The sequence below is a fragment of the Mytilus galloprovincialis genome, chromosome 7, assembly GCF_965363235.1.
Source record: "Mytilus galloprovincialis chromosome 7, xbMytGall1.hap1.1, whole genome shotgun sequence".
NCBI lineage: Eukaryota > Metazoa > Mollusca > Bivalvia > Mytilida > Mytilidae > Mytilus > Mytilus galloprovincialis.
Window position 1 is genome coordinate 30,450,686 of NC_134844.1, and position 13,310 is coordinate 30,463,995.

Below are 13,310 nucleotides of genomic sequence, written 5' to 3' on the forward strand. Positions count from 1 at the left end.
GTTTTGTTTATGCCGTTCCTTAGGGACGACATCAAAAGTAAAATGTAGGATAAAAAACTTAATTCATATATAGTCGCCGTCACGTAAAATTGGCACCATGTTTTTTGTCAAAATTTTCTTAAATATCGACCGCGTTTACTAAAGATCATGTTTTTCAATTAGCGGAATCAAATATCATTCCAAAAATCAACTACTGTCCTACCTTTTACTGTGTTTGCACTGTATAATCTTGACCTTCACATAATACAAGATTAATTTGTATGGTGGAATCCGACATTGTTATTACCGGAAGTGTTGCCGTGGAGTTCCACGTGCTCTCAATTTTCTTGTGTCTCTCGGAGCTTTTCGTCATCTTTACGTAAAAAGCGCGGGAAATTGTATCATCAATGACAATGATTTTACCGGAGAGTAACGAATGTTATGGAATAAGGGACCCTCATAGAAACCAAGATGGCGGTTATACAATGTAAATAATCTTGAAAAATGTGAAGGTCGGGATTATACAGTGCAAACACAATAAAAGGTAGGACAGTAGTGGATATTTGGAGAGGATTTTACTTCCGCTAAAAGAAAAACATCATCTTGAGTAAACGCGGCTGATATTTAAAATTTTTTTAACAAAAAACATGGTGCCAATTTTACATGACGGCGACTATAGTTTTGTTTATGCCGTTCCTTAGGGACGACATCAAAAGTAAAATGTAGGATAAAAAAACTTAATTCATATAGTTTTGTTTATGCCGTTCCTTAGGGACGACATCAAAAGTTCAATGTAGGATAAAAAACTTAATTCACATATTTTTTTCGCTGACCCCCCTACCCCCCTTCTTAACTTAATTTGGGAAAAAATTGATTTACCTATATGGATATATGTAAAATCGATTTTAGATTAACAAAACTTTCAGCTATGTTGACCCCCACCCCCACCCCCAAACTATTCGATTTAAGTTTTTTATCCTACATCGATCTTTTGATGTCGTCCCTTACATGAATGCAATTGTGTCGATTTAGCAAATAAATAAAACTTTTATCTACAACGATCTTTAATTTCTTACATTTCTTAAGATTCAAAACGCTACACTGTGACAATAACCATAAATTTAACATGACGGTGACATTTAATTAGTTCTATTAACATGCATTGACTATTTAAGTAAAATTAAAATTTATAGGCTTTTTGTCAGCTCTAACAATACAAATATTACTATCTTAATGATTTAAACATGGATCAATAGCCAAATATGCCTTGTTAATTTTTTGTTGTTATTGAATCGTTTAAAAGAGGAACAATAAGGATCGTAGGTGGATTTAAGATTATATAATATCTACCCAGTCGTTCACAAAGGATGCCCCACTGTCTTTTAACACCAACAATATCAATCTGACCTGTTATATGTACTTTACAATTTTCTCACTATTGGTTTGGATTAACACCAAGTTAACGTATATAGATATACAGTGTATCACCGTGTTTGAAGATAAATTTGAACCAATATCAGCTGAATAATAATTCGGTGATTGACTAGTTAAGGTAGGTCGTTTAATTATTGTGCCAAAAAAATAATAAATTGTTTTTAATAAATTTAATATAAAATTTCGATTCATTTTTGTGTGAATATGTGAGTAAAGATTAATGTGATTAAATGAGTTTTACTTAATATTTGTTTTCTAAGTTACAGTAATGTCGCTTTGACATTGTTCTCATTTTGTGTCTTATTTTTTTTTAATGAACCCTTTACGTAAAGCGTATTATATGATTAACACTGTTAAAACAATAACAAATGGGGAAATGGTACTTAAATAAATTGATAAGATATGCACAAAAATATACCTCCTCAAGCATAAGAATTATTCAAACCGAGTATCATATTAAGTCTACATCGAACATCTCTGTGCGCTATAATATAATATATCAATATGACCATTCGTCAATGTACGCCTTCAATATACGTCATTTCAGATCATCTAAATTAGCTATATTTGTACATCGTGTGACTTAAGGGCATACGATACAGTTTTGAACCTGTATTTACAAGTTGATGAAAATTTGCATATAGGCTATTTTTTACCTCATTAAATCAAATATGTAATAAAAAATATACATTTTTACCTTCATGTGCTACTTTTTGAGTAAAATGAGGTCGAAATTTTGTATATTTGTTCAAAATTCAGATTTGTGTCCGTATTTTCCGTTTCGAAAGAAAGACATAACTTTTTTGTTTTAAAGATAAACACAAAATGGTTTTTGTTGAATAATCGGTAATTTCTGTATTTTGTAAGTATCATTAAAAATTATGCAATTTTTATTCCGAAATAACTCTATATTTATCAAATGTTCATGAATAGAGGAAAAAACGTCATTGTTTGCTGCATGTTCATCAAAATTAAAAAAATTGCGCTATTTACAGTTTTATAAAATTTGGGTCACATAATCTCCTTGCAAAATGAAACAAATTGCTGTTTTAAAAAATAGGGGTCCATGCACTCGTTTTCAAATTAAATCAGTTTGAATGATAAAAATCAGTCGAAAAATGCATCTTTTCCCGATATGTCAGAGTTTGACGTCGCGAAAATAACATTTTACGTTAGCAACGTCATTACCTTCCCTGTAACTGTATCGTATGCCCTTAATATCCTCTTAAGTCCCAGCTCCTTTGTTCTAACAGGGATGATCTGAGCCGGATCGCCCCTACCAGATCACCCCAGTTTGAGTTTCTTAATTATGCATGCTTTCCTTTGTTCTGTGACATTTTGGCGGGAATGTCAAATCCACTATAAAACATATAATCAATTATACGGAAAAGACTATCTATCAAAATTCATGTAGAAAACATGCAGTGTATATGCGAGTATTTGAACTCAAGACCTTTAGCATATCAAGCCAAGACACATACCACTACACAAGGACGACTGGATACGAACTTACAGTAATTTAACATACTTAAAGGAAGCAGGATCTTTTTATTAGTGGAGCGAGTTGGCAGACCTTTATTCAGTAGGGTTTAAACCTTTTTCGTTAATAAGTGAGTTGTCAGACTGATTGTTCAATTTGATTTTACTTTTTTTCAAAAGTAGGGCGAGTCGGTAAACAAAAGATGTGCGATTTTTTTTATAAAGTGGCGATATAGTGTAGGCCGATAGGCAAGTGAGGCGAGTTGACATTGTTTGATATCTACTCATCGGGTTCGGGGGTCATAAAGGGTATACATCATATAGTAATATATAAAGTATATTATAATGGTTGTGTGGCGTTCTGAAATGAATTGTAAATGTTTTTTCGTCTAGTCTAAAAGAGCTGGGATGTAAAATAGTTATCCCATTCGGACTTGGTGTGTCAGTGTTAGATCACCCTCTGGCCTCCGGTCATCGGGTTGATCTTACACTGACACACCGCGTCCTTGTGGGATAACTATTAATTAAAGATATAATATCTTGGGATGAAATGGGGAGATGCTTTTATACATCTATCACTTAATAGTTATGTTAAACAGCAGATTTACACGCTGTTGATCATTACTCACCTTTCATTAATTCACATCAAATGAGTTTATAAATTACTTATTGAAATTCAAAGGTCTGTGAGTATTATGGGTCTACAAAGGTACAAAAAAAAATGAGTTGTTTGTGTTCGGAGAAATCTGTTATGCTATGATGATTAAATGTTATAGGGCTGTGTGAAAAATTTAGGGAAATGTGGTGATTTTGATTAACAAATTATAATGTTTTAACTGGTGCTAGGATTTAACAATAATTTATGATTATATAAATAAATTATGGAATTCCAGATTTAAAAGGGTTGTGAATAAAAATATGGTAAAAACCGAAGCTAGTGCGCCAAGTGGAGGCAAATATAACCCCTTGGTGTGGTCCGAAATTTTGATTTTGTAGTGTTTTTACTACATTCACAAATCAGAACAAAACCATATATTTTAATTAATAAACATTGCAAATTTCAGCTATTCATTTTTATCGCATCTTTCCATCTGACGAGACAAATTAATTATTGTGCTATTCAAGGGTCACGTGCAGAGGTTGTAAGATCATGAGAACATATGTTGAAACGATTTAAAGGTGTGTTCATATACCGCAGTCCCACTAGGCCACGATCGCACTACGATCTATGAAAAAAATGTTATTTTGATGATCGTAGTATGCTCGTGTAGATCGCAGTAAGGTCGTATCACGATCGTGGTGAGGTCTTCAAGATCATGATGAGCGTGGCCAAATTTGAACATGTTCAAAACAATCGTTGTGTGGTCGTGGTGAGATCAGTTCGTAGTAGAAGCGTAGTGAGAGCGCAGTAAGGTCGTGGTAAGATCGCAAAGCGAGAGCGTAGCGAAAGCGTGATTCTATTCAGAGACACTATGCTACGATCTCACAGCGACGTTATTACGACCTCACTACGACCATCACGTTGTCACTGCGACCCAACTGCGCTTTCACTACGACCATGCCACGTTTACACAACACTGTTTAAGACCACAGCACGATTCTAGCTTGCCCTTGCCGTCCTCATCACGCTCTTCTTACGACCTCAAAACATTAATTGTCATTTTCACATAAAATATATCAAATCTCTCCAGGTTTTGTTTCTCTGTATGTAATTAGGACTTCTTGACCATTTTCTCTAACGGCTCAACCATGCTTCTCGTTTTCATATAGATTGGACCGTTGGTTTTCCCGTTTGAATGTTTTTACACTAGTAATTTTTGGAGCCCTTTATAGCTTGCTGTATTGTGTGTATTGTTGAAGGCCGCACCTTGACCTATAATGGTTTACTTTTATAAATTGTTACTTGGATAGAGAGTTGTCTCATTGACACTCATACCACATCTTCCTATATCTATTGACACATCTGTGTCATCTCTGCTATCGTTCACTAAAATATCGTCATTTGAGCTTGAACAGCAATAGGTTATAATTTAGGTAGGATTGGTTGGTCCGACATCTCTGCTGGATCAAGATACATTATTTTGTACGTTACTATCAGAGCTCCATTTGCCTATCATCAATCCCTACCACCACGCCTACGTGTTCTAGTAGATTTTGGCGGCATGACTGTATTGTAACGAGAATTCTACGTATTAATCGGAAATAGAAGGAATGTGACTGTATTGATATGGAACACGATGTTATTGCTGAGAACGTAGTAAGATCGCGGTATGAACGTACTTATAATCGTGGTAAGAACGTGCTATAATCGCAGTAGAAGCGTGATAAGATCGTATTGCAATCGGATAACTCGTGGCATGGTCGTAGTGAGAACGTGATGAGCGTAGAGAGATCTTGATAAGTGTAGTGAGGTAGCAGAAAAACGCAGAGAGAACGTGGTATAATCGTAGCGGGATCGTTATAGGAGTGTAATGAGGACGTAGTAGCATCGTGAAAGCAACGGAAATTTATATTTTCATGCCGCTCATACTGCGACCTCACCACGATCTGAATTTAGTGTAGATCGCGGTGAGCGTGGTGCGATCGTGGCCTAGTGGGACTGGGGCTATAGCATGTACTTCTTGTCTGATAAGTACTTTATAACAACACATACCAACGATCACTTGATCCTCTTTTTTTGTAATCGTTTATTGGAACGACCTCCTTTTTAAATTTTGGATCCGGGGAATAGGCGGGGTGAATTTACACCAGACATCAATCCAACATTTAAGGTAGACTGTTATAAAATATGTAGCAACTAATAATAAGAAAAGAAAAACGTTTATGTATTAAATAATTCCGTACAAAATAGTGCATAGCTATTAGAGGTTGTTCTAAAAATATAAAGTCCTGGTCTTCATTATTTTGTGATGCACTAAATATCGTATTTTGTGAAAAGATGATAAATATATTTAATTTTAAGTACTTTCATTTTAATAGAAAACAGCGACAATGGGGGAACGTCCAGACACTTCAATCAGTCATGCTACATATAAAACAGAATCCTCGTCGACAACCAACTATAGTACTTTGCCATCGCACAGAGAGTGGACAGCATTTGTTGGTCCTGTTGTTTACACCGGTATGTGGATATATTATATCTTAGAAGAAATAGCAGTTTTTGGAAATACAAAAACATACATACATGCACTTAGTGGCAAATTGTAACATATTATTGGATTAATATTAAATTAAGGATATATTAGTCAATGAGACAGCAACCAAATGACAATTATTACAAAAATAAAAGCAACATACCGTCTTCAATAATAAAAAAAACCAGTTGACTACATTAGTTTTCATCTCAGGAAAAATAAAAAAAAACATAAAAAAACATAACATAACAAACAAAACAAAACAAAACAACAAAGTAAAACAAAAACAGAACAAAACTATATACAAATGAAAATGTAATAAAAACCACTTTACAGCATTTCATAATCAACACAAATTATGTTTTCTCAATATAGAGTGAAAAGTCTTGACCAATGAAATGATTGAGGCAATCAGGACTTATTTAAAATTTATTTGTAGGACCAAATGGTGAACGTGATCAACATGTATCGGTCAACTTAGATTTCCAAATGGTGGGAAGTGGAGATCGATCACCAGAAATAACTAGCCAAATGAGTTACTTAAGCAGACCACCTCCTGGTTCAACATTTCCTAAAGCTAAACATAAACAGATTGGCGAAGTCGGATGGCCTGTAGAAACCTTTAGAATTGTAAAAGGACTTTAACATTTTAACATTACCACATTGTTGAAACCTTCTTTTTATCATCGCGTTTAATGGGTAACTTTTAGTTTTCACGAATCATAGATATAATATTGCTTTCATTGGCCAGGGGTTTTAATAGTCATGCATATGTTATCCCTTTAAACCAAAGGGTGCTATCAATATTGATTAAATAAATAACCAATACTGTACTGTCAGTGAGTCTATTCTTTTAATGTACATTTAAACAATTTCATTGCTTGATTTTTTTTAATTTTTCCTAAATTTTGCAGCATTATATTTGTTATAATTATGATCAAAACGAATTTTAAAAAGGGATGTGGTAGACTTCAATAATACAGCAATGTAAAGAAACAAATACTAAAATGATATGTGGAGGACGCTATTACGTCTTTGCCATTACTCAGTCGAAATAATAAGTACCGCACAGACAAACTTCAAGTTCCTTTTTATGAATAGGTTATGCTGGTTGCACCAATATTAGTAGTCGTAAATGATGTCATTAAAACAATCGACTTTATCTTTGACGAAAACCATAGACAGTGTGTGACATTGGAAAAGTAAGGACAAATCTAATGCAGAAATGTAATCTCGTCATGTTTCTAGTAATTACATGTGAACATATAAAGTGTTTAAATTACTTTATTCTTGTTTTTAAACTCCAAAAGCTATTAAAGCCATCTTACATTTAACCCTTGCAAATCCTTTGGTCATTATTTTTTTGCATTTTGATCATAGATTACTATGTTATCTAAAATAATTACCAAATAGGGTGGTCCTAACAATCCTTATTGAAAATAAAATCACAAAAAAGTAAAGCATGGTCAATTGGAAATATTCAATATTACTCATCGAAAACATCATATGTGTAGAAGAACGTTTCCATATCAGTTTTATTAATTTTCGTCATCGTTCTACAGAATATTTAATATACTCTGCATCATTGAAATAAGCAGTCCGAGTTTTCGCTTCATTGATAAAGATGCGTGGTAGAAAAGTAGAAAACAAATCTGACAACGCCATGGCATAAACAAAGGACGGGGTGAAGTCAGGTGCTCCGATTTTGTGAGTAGTTTGGTTGAATATGTGGCACCCGTCGTTTTGTTCATATAGTTACAATTTTGGGGATATGTTTTATTTGGTATTGTTACAATCGACGACAAGAGGACGGGATTGTAATCGATAATTGAAACATTTCTGTGGTAATCTATAACAGATATTTAATGACGGTTAATAAACTATTGATATCGTACTCACAACTTTCAAAGGGATGAATTCATCTTTACTTTTTGCAATCATTCAATTTGGTTCTTTTGCTCGTTTATCATGGTAAGAATCGCCAGCTATGACAAATTGCACCAACAACATATGTAGACGGTGCTGGAATGATATTTCTTAAAAGTTCACCACTGGGATCATTCCAAACCAAACCTCATAGTAAAAGTCTAGATGTCTGTCAAGATATATACTGTAAAGAAGTCTTAACTTGTATCTCAAATGGGTAGATAAAGAAAGGTAACAGTAGTACATGTATATCGCTATTCGAAAGTCATAAATCGATTTAGAGAAAACAAATCCGGGTTACAAATTAAAACCGAGGGAAACACATCACCTATAAGACATGTTTTTTTAACATATGCAACACACATTATTTATTTAATGAGAAGACATCTCCTTAACAGATCAATCTGCAGTTTAAAAGATAATACTAATTTTTTATCATTTTTCCTGAGACGCTCTTGTATGAAGTCTGTCTCAAACGAACAATGGAACATTTGAAAAAAAAAGAAACACAATACTATTGGTTTCCGTAGTAATGCTGAATGTATCTTGAAAATAAAACCGCCTTCAAAATCAACAAATGAGTTGTCAATAAAACAAATTAAGTATTTTGATGACGTCAGTCTTTGATAACTTTATGTTTGAACCAGTGTTTATTTACAAAGTACGATTTATCCCTTTCTTTAAACAAAATAATCTACATCAGCCATTTTTGCAACACAATGTAGAACTATTTTTTGTCAACCAACTTGTCGATAAGTTTACAATTGAATTTACTAGTTTAGTCAAATGTGTTTATACTTTTGCAAGAGAACAGAGATTTAGACTGTACATACTCTCAATTAATATATTTGCTTGGTAGTCTTGTATGTTTTTGAGAAGAAGAGCAATAGGAGATAGCAAACTGTTTTTGTCTGAAAGAATATTTTACATTAAAAACTTATTTGTTAAAAACATATCAATTAATAAAACGTGATTTATAGTTCGACTAGATAATAGCATTGATAACAAGATTAATAGTTTTTGAAGGTTACATTACATTTCTAAAAACCCATCCTTATCTGGTAGGATTGAACTTATTTCATACAAGGATTGATTGGAATCGATTGTTTTAGAACTCAAAAGTGATTCACTTTAACAGGAAACTGGTCTTACGCCTTTTAAACGAACAGTTTTCTATTCAAGCATTGAGTACTATTGTTTCACTAAACCCGTTTCCAAAATATTATGTATATATCCTTTTAGTTGTCAAGCCTCTTCAAGGTTTGCATATTTATAAGATTTGAGGTACAGTTTTGTTTTTATCACCACCTATAAGTCTAATTTAAGCAAAATGCGCGTCTGCGTACAACATTTTATCCGCTAGGATATTACCATTCCAGTTAACCTTAATTGTTGACATGCAATATCATGCATATATTCATTTGTTGTTTTATTTTGTGTTTTATAAATGCGTTTCAACATCGTATTTGATCTTTTTTACAAATGATTTCATTTAAACCTACCAAAAATCGTGTATTGTCTGAACGCGCGTCCAGCTAGCGTACCATATTATTAGTGTATAGTCGGAACGCGCGTCCAGCTAGCGTACCATATTATTAATGTATAGTCGGAACGCGCGTCCAGCTAGCGTACCATATTATTAGTGTATAGTCGGAATGCGCGTCCAGCTAGCGTACTATATTATTAGTGTCTTTGATGATATTTATTCCATCTACAATGTAGTTGATAAGCAGCTTAGTACACGAGGATGATATTTATTCCATCTACAATGTAGTTGAAAAGCAACTTAGTACATGAGGTTGATATTTATTTCATCTACAATGTAGTTGACAAGCAGCTTAGTACATGAGGTTCTTTGTCTTACTTGTTCCATCTACAATGTAGTTGACAAGCAGCTTAGTACATGAGGTTCTTTGTCTTACTTGTTCCATCTAAAATGTAGTTGACAAGCAGCTTAGTACATGAGGTTCTTTGTCTTACTTGTTCCATCTACAATGTAGTTGACAAGCAGCTTAGTACATGAGGTTCTTTGTCTTACTTGTTCCATCTAAAATGTAGTTGACAAGCAGCTTAGTACATGAGGTTCTTTGTCTTACTTGTTCCATCTACAATGTAGTTCACAAGCAGCTTAGTACATGAGGTTCTTTGTCTGACTTGTGCATTTGATTTTTCAATGTTTTCGATTTGTTTTTTTATTCTTAAATTGTCCTCTGGAATTGAGTACTTTTGTACGCTCAAATAAAAGCATATTATCCTCGGTTTTGATTGTACTGAGTCCCGAATATGACAGTTGTTATCCTTTCGTTTGAAGTGTTAGAGCTTTTATTTTTGACTTTTGCTAGGGACAATCCGTTTAGAATTTTCCTCAGAGTTCAGTATTTCTGTTATTTTACTTTTAAGAAATATTTTCTTGTATCGTAAAGCTAATACTCACAGTTCAGCTGTGAGCAATAATCAACACGTTGTATACACTATGTGTACTACAAATTGACCGTATACATATCTGTTTTATTACCTTATAGGTTCAAACACACTTTTAGTAAACTGATCAATTCTTTTCAATTGGTCAAACTTAACAAAAAAAAAACGCTTTTGTTGGGTTTTAACAATAATTATATGTATACATCATCTTGGTTTTCCTATAGAGAAACTCTGAACCTGTTTTTTGAACATTTGCTGTATCCGTTTCTGTATATATTGATGATCATTTTCCCAATATAATGTCAATGGTCGACAACAAGCTGATTGAAAGGTGGATGTTGATTACTGTTAAAAGGTTTTAATTCTCTGTTAATCTAGTACAGACAAAATATCCGAAAAGTTCAACATGAGACAAATTATTTTGATAGTATATAATTAATGAACGTTAAATATGGTCCATCATGTACAATTAAAATGAATGTGAAAGCTTTGTTGCTTTTTCAATGTTTTTTCTGGTTTATTTTCTTCAGAAACGTTCGGATCCGAACGTTTTTAGAGCCAAGGACGAATAATAGGCTGATTATTTAAACAAATTAAAAGCTATTTGAACTGTTAAAAATAATTGCCGAATTTTCCTTAAGGAGTTACAAGAGTTATCCACGCATTGTTGAAAAAAAACATTTACTAAGCAAATTTTACTGCACCAGATGCGCATGTCCTTGATCTGAAATGAATAATATTCTCAATGTTTCATTTACAATTATTGCAATATTGCGTGAATTTCATTTTTACTCGTATATTAACTTAAATTTTAATGAATTTCAGTTTGTTAAAGCAAAAAAAAAAAAAAACATTAAAAAATGTCTATAGAAAATTAATAAGGTGTAGTACGATTGCCATTGAGAAACTCTCCATGAGAGACCAAATGACATAGATATGATTTATCTGTATAATTCCAATGAATAAGATAAATTGAAAAAAGAGACGGTTTTAATTTTTCATCACTGTCATTTTATTGGTAGTATCCGTTGGGACTGGCTTGGTACTTATGCGATCTGCCATTGTGATATTGTGCTATGGTAATTTTTTGAATTTTTGTATTTCATTTTTGTATATGGACTATGTATATATGCCATTTTGTTTTACTTTGTTGATAAACAATAATTTGAATTAAAGTTTAAGAGGGCTTTATACTAATAAATATAATTAGAAATTTTCTTCGTTTAATTTTTATTACCTACTAATCTTATTAACACGACTGTCATCCATTGAATATTATTATCATGAAACCTGTTAAAAGTGTAGATTTTGATATGTTTATCATCCTCTCCTAGTCATTTGCCGTGTTGTATTTTATTGGCATAAAGTAGGTGGTGTCTAATTTATGTCTTCACAGATAGTTTCTTGGCCACCGTTTCACAAAGCCTTCGTAAGTCTACGTGTCATCGTAAGTCCATCGTAAATAAATCGTAGGATTTACAGCCGTTTCACAAAGCAGTCGTAAGTTAAGATGATCGTAAATAATGAGTAAATCCTGGCGTAACTTACTACAGCTATACCCAGTCGTAACTCCATCGTAGTTTTTCTACGAATCAAAATGAATTAATCCATCTAACATGAGTCATGACTGCAGCGTTCTTTATTCTTGGTCAAGATGCCTCAAATGTTAGAAGACGAAAGAAGAATCTTCAATATTATAGAACTACACTTAAAGTCTTTCTTCGTTTGTTTACGTACGTCTTTTAACAAGTCCGAGTTCTGAAATTTATTTATAATTATAACACTACAGGCACAGTGGTAATCGATAAAACGTTTAAAGAAGGATGTTTTATTCCCATTTTTAAAGTTATGTGTACAATATATATAAATCTGAAATCAGTGTTCACAGTCAACCCAGATAATAATTAGTTTTTGTAATTTCGGCCAAAAAAGAAATGTATTTTAATTAGAATATCAAAATAAATATCTGACTGTAATTAGTTTCGTGGTTAATGGAATTTATTGCAACTATTTAGATATGTATGCCTTTCTAGTGACTATTTTTGGATCGAATTTAATGTAGATCATATATACCAAAACTAATGGGGGAGGGGTAAGCTGCAGATCAATAAGACTTTGTGTTCTGGTGGAACTAATTCAGCTTGTAAATTATGTGGCAAAGGAAGCGAGGACATTAAACGTTTCCTTTTATATTGTGAAAAATTGAGAGACATATAGGAACATTTCCTAAATATTATACTAGAAAAGTTATATGACTTTGTTGATGTGAAAGTGTATAATGAAATATTATCATCAGATGATTTACAACTCAAAGTTATTATTGACTGTTCATCCTTTGAATTCTTAGACGAATCCATCATCTCTAATATTGAATGTGTATCTGGAGGTTATTGCTATAGACTAGGTTATTTGAAGTAGCGAAGCTCCTCTTGATGTAGTTATCTTCATTATTCAATTGACAATGATTTTGAAACTGTGATTAATTCCATGTGGAGAACTGTTTTGAACTGTGCAAGAAGAAGTACAATGTATGAATAAGCCAAGAGAGGAGTCATGCATACTATTTGCTTTAAAGTATATATTAAATTTCTCATGGTTTAAAGTATAATAATTCTTATATGATTTGCATTTCTATAAATACTTGAATTGGATTGGTCAATTAGAATTTTTCTCTAAGTTTACACTTCGATAAACCATGTTTACGAAACTACTTTTGTAATCTAATCTAGTCCTTAGTTACGACTTGCCATTGTGCTTTTGATGCTAAATATAGCAGCCATCAATCAAATAATGTAAATTAATAATCGCGTATGTTTGGCTGAAGAATTATAAGGATTGAACACATTTTTTCTAGAGGTTATTGATGTGTAAACTGGGTCTCTTACTCACAAACTTGGCATAAAAGTCCTTCGGACTTTTATTCAGTTTGTGAGTTAA

General features: G+C 32.8%; 1 long non-coding RNA gene across 1 annotated transcript; it reads left to right on the top strand.

Moving 5' to 3' along the window:
* Positions 1–1,306: 1,306 nt before the first annotated feature.
* Positions 1,307–6,865, top strand: LOC143082738 (uncharacterized). Its single transcript, XR_012980463.1, has 3 exons — positions 1,307–1,531; positions 5,872–6,013; positions 6,466–6,865. It is a non-coding gene; the product is annotated as an uncharacterized LOC143082738 (long non-coding RNA).
* Positions 6,866–13,310: the final 6,445 nt, after the last annotated feature.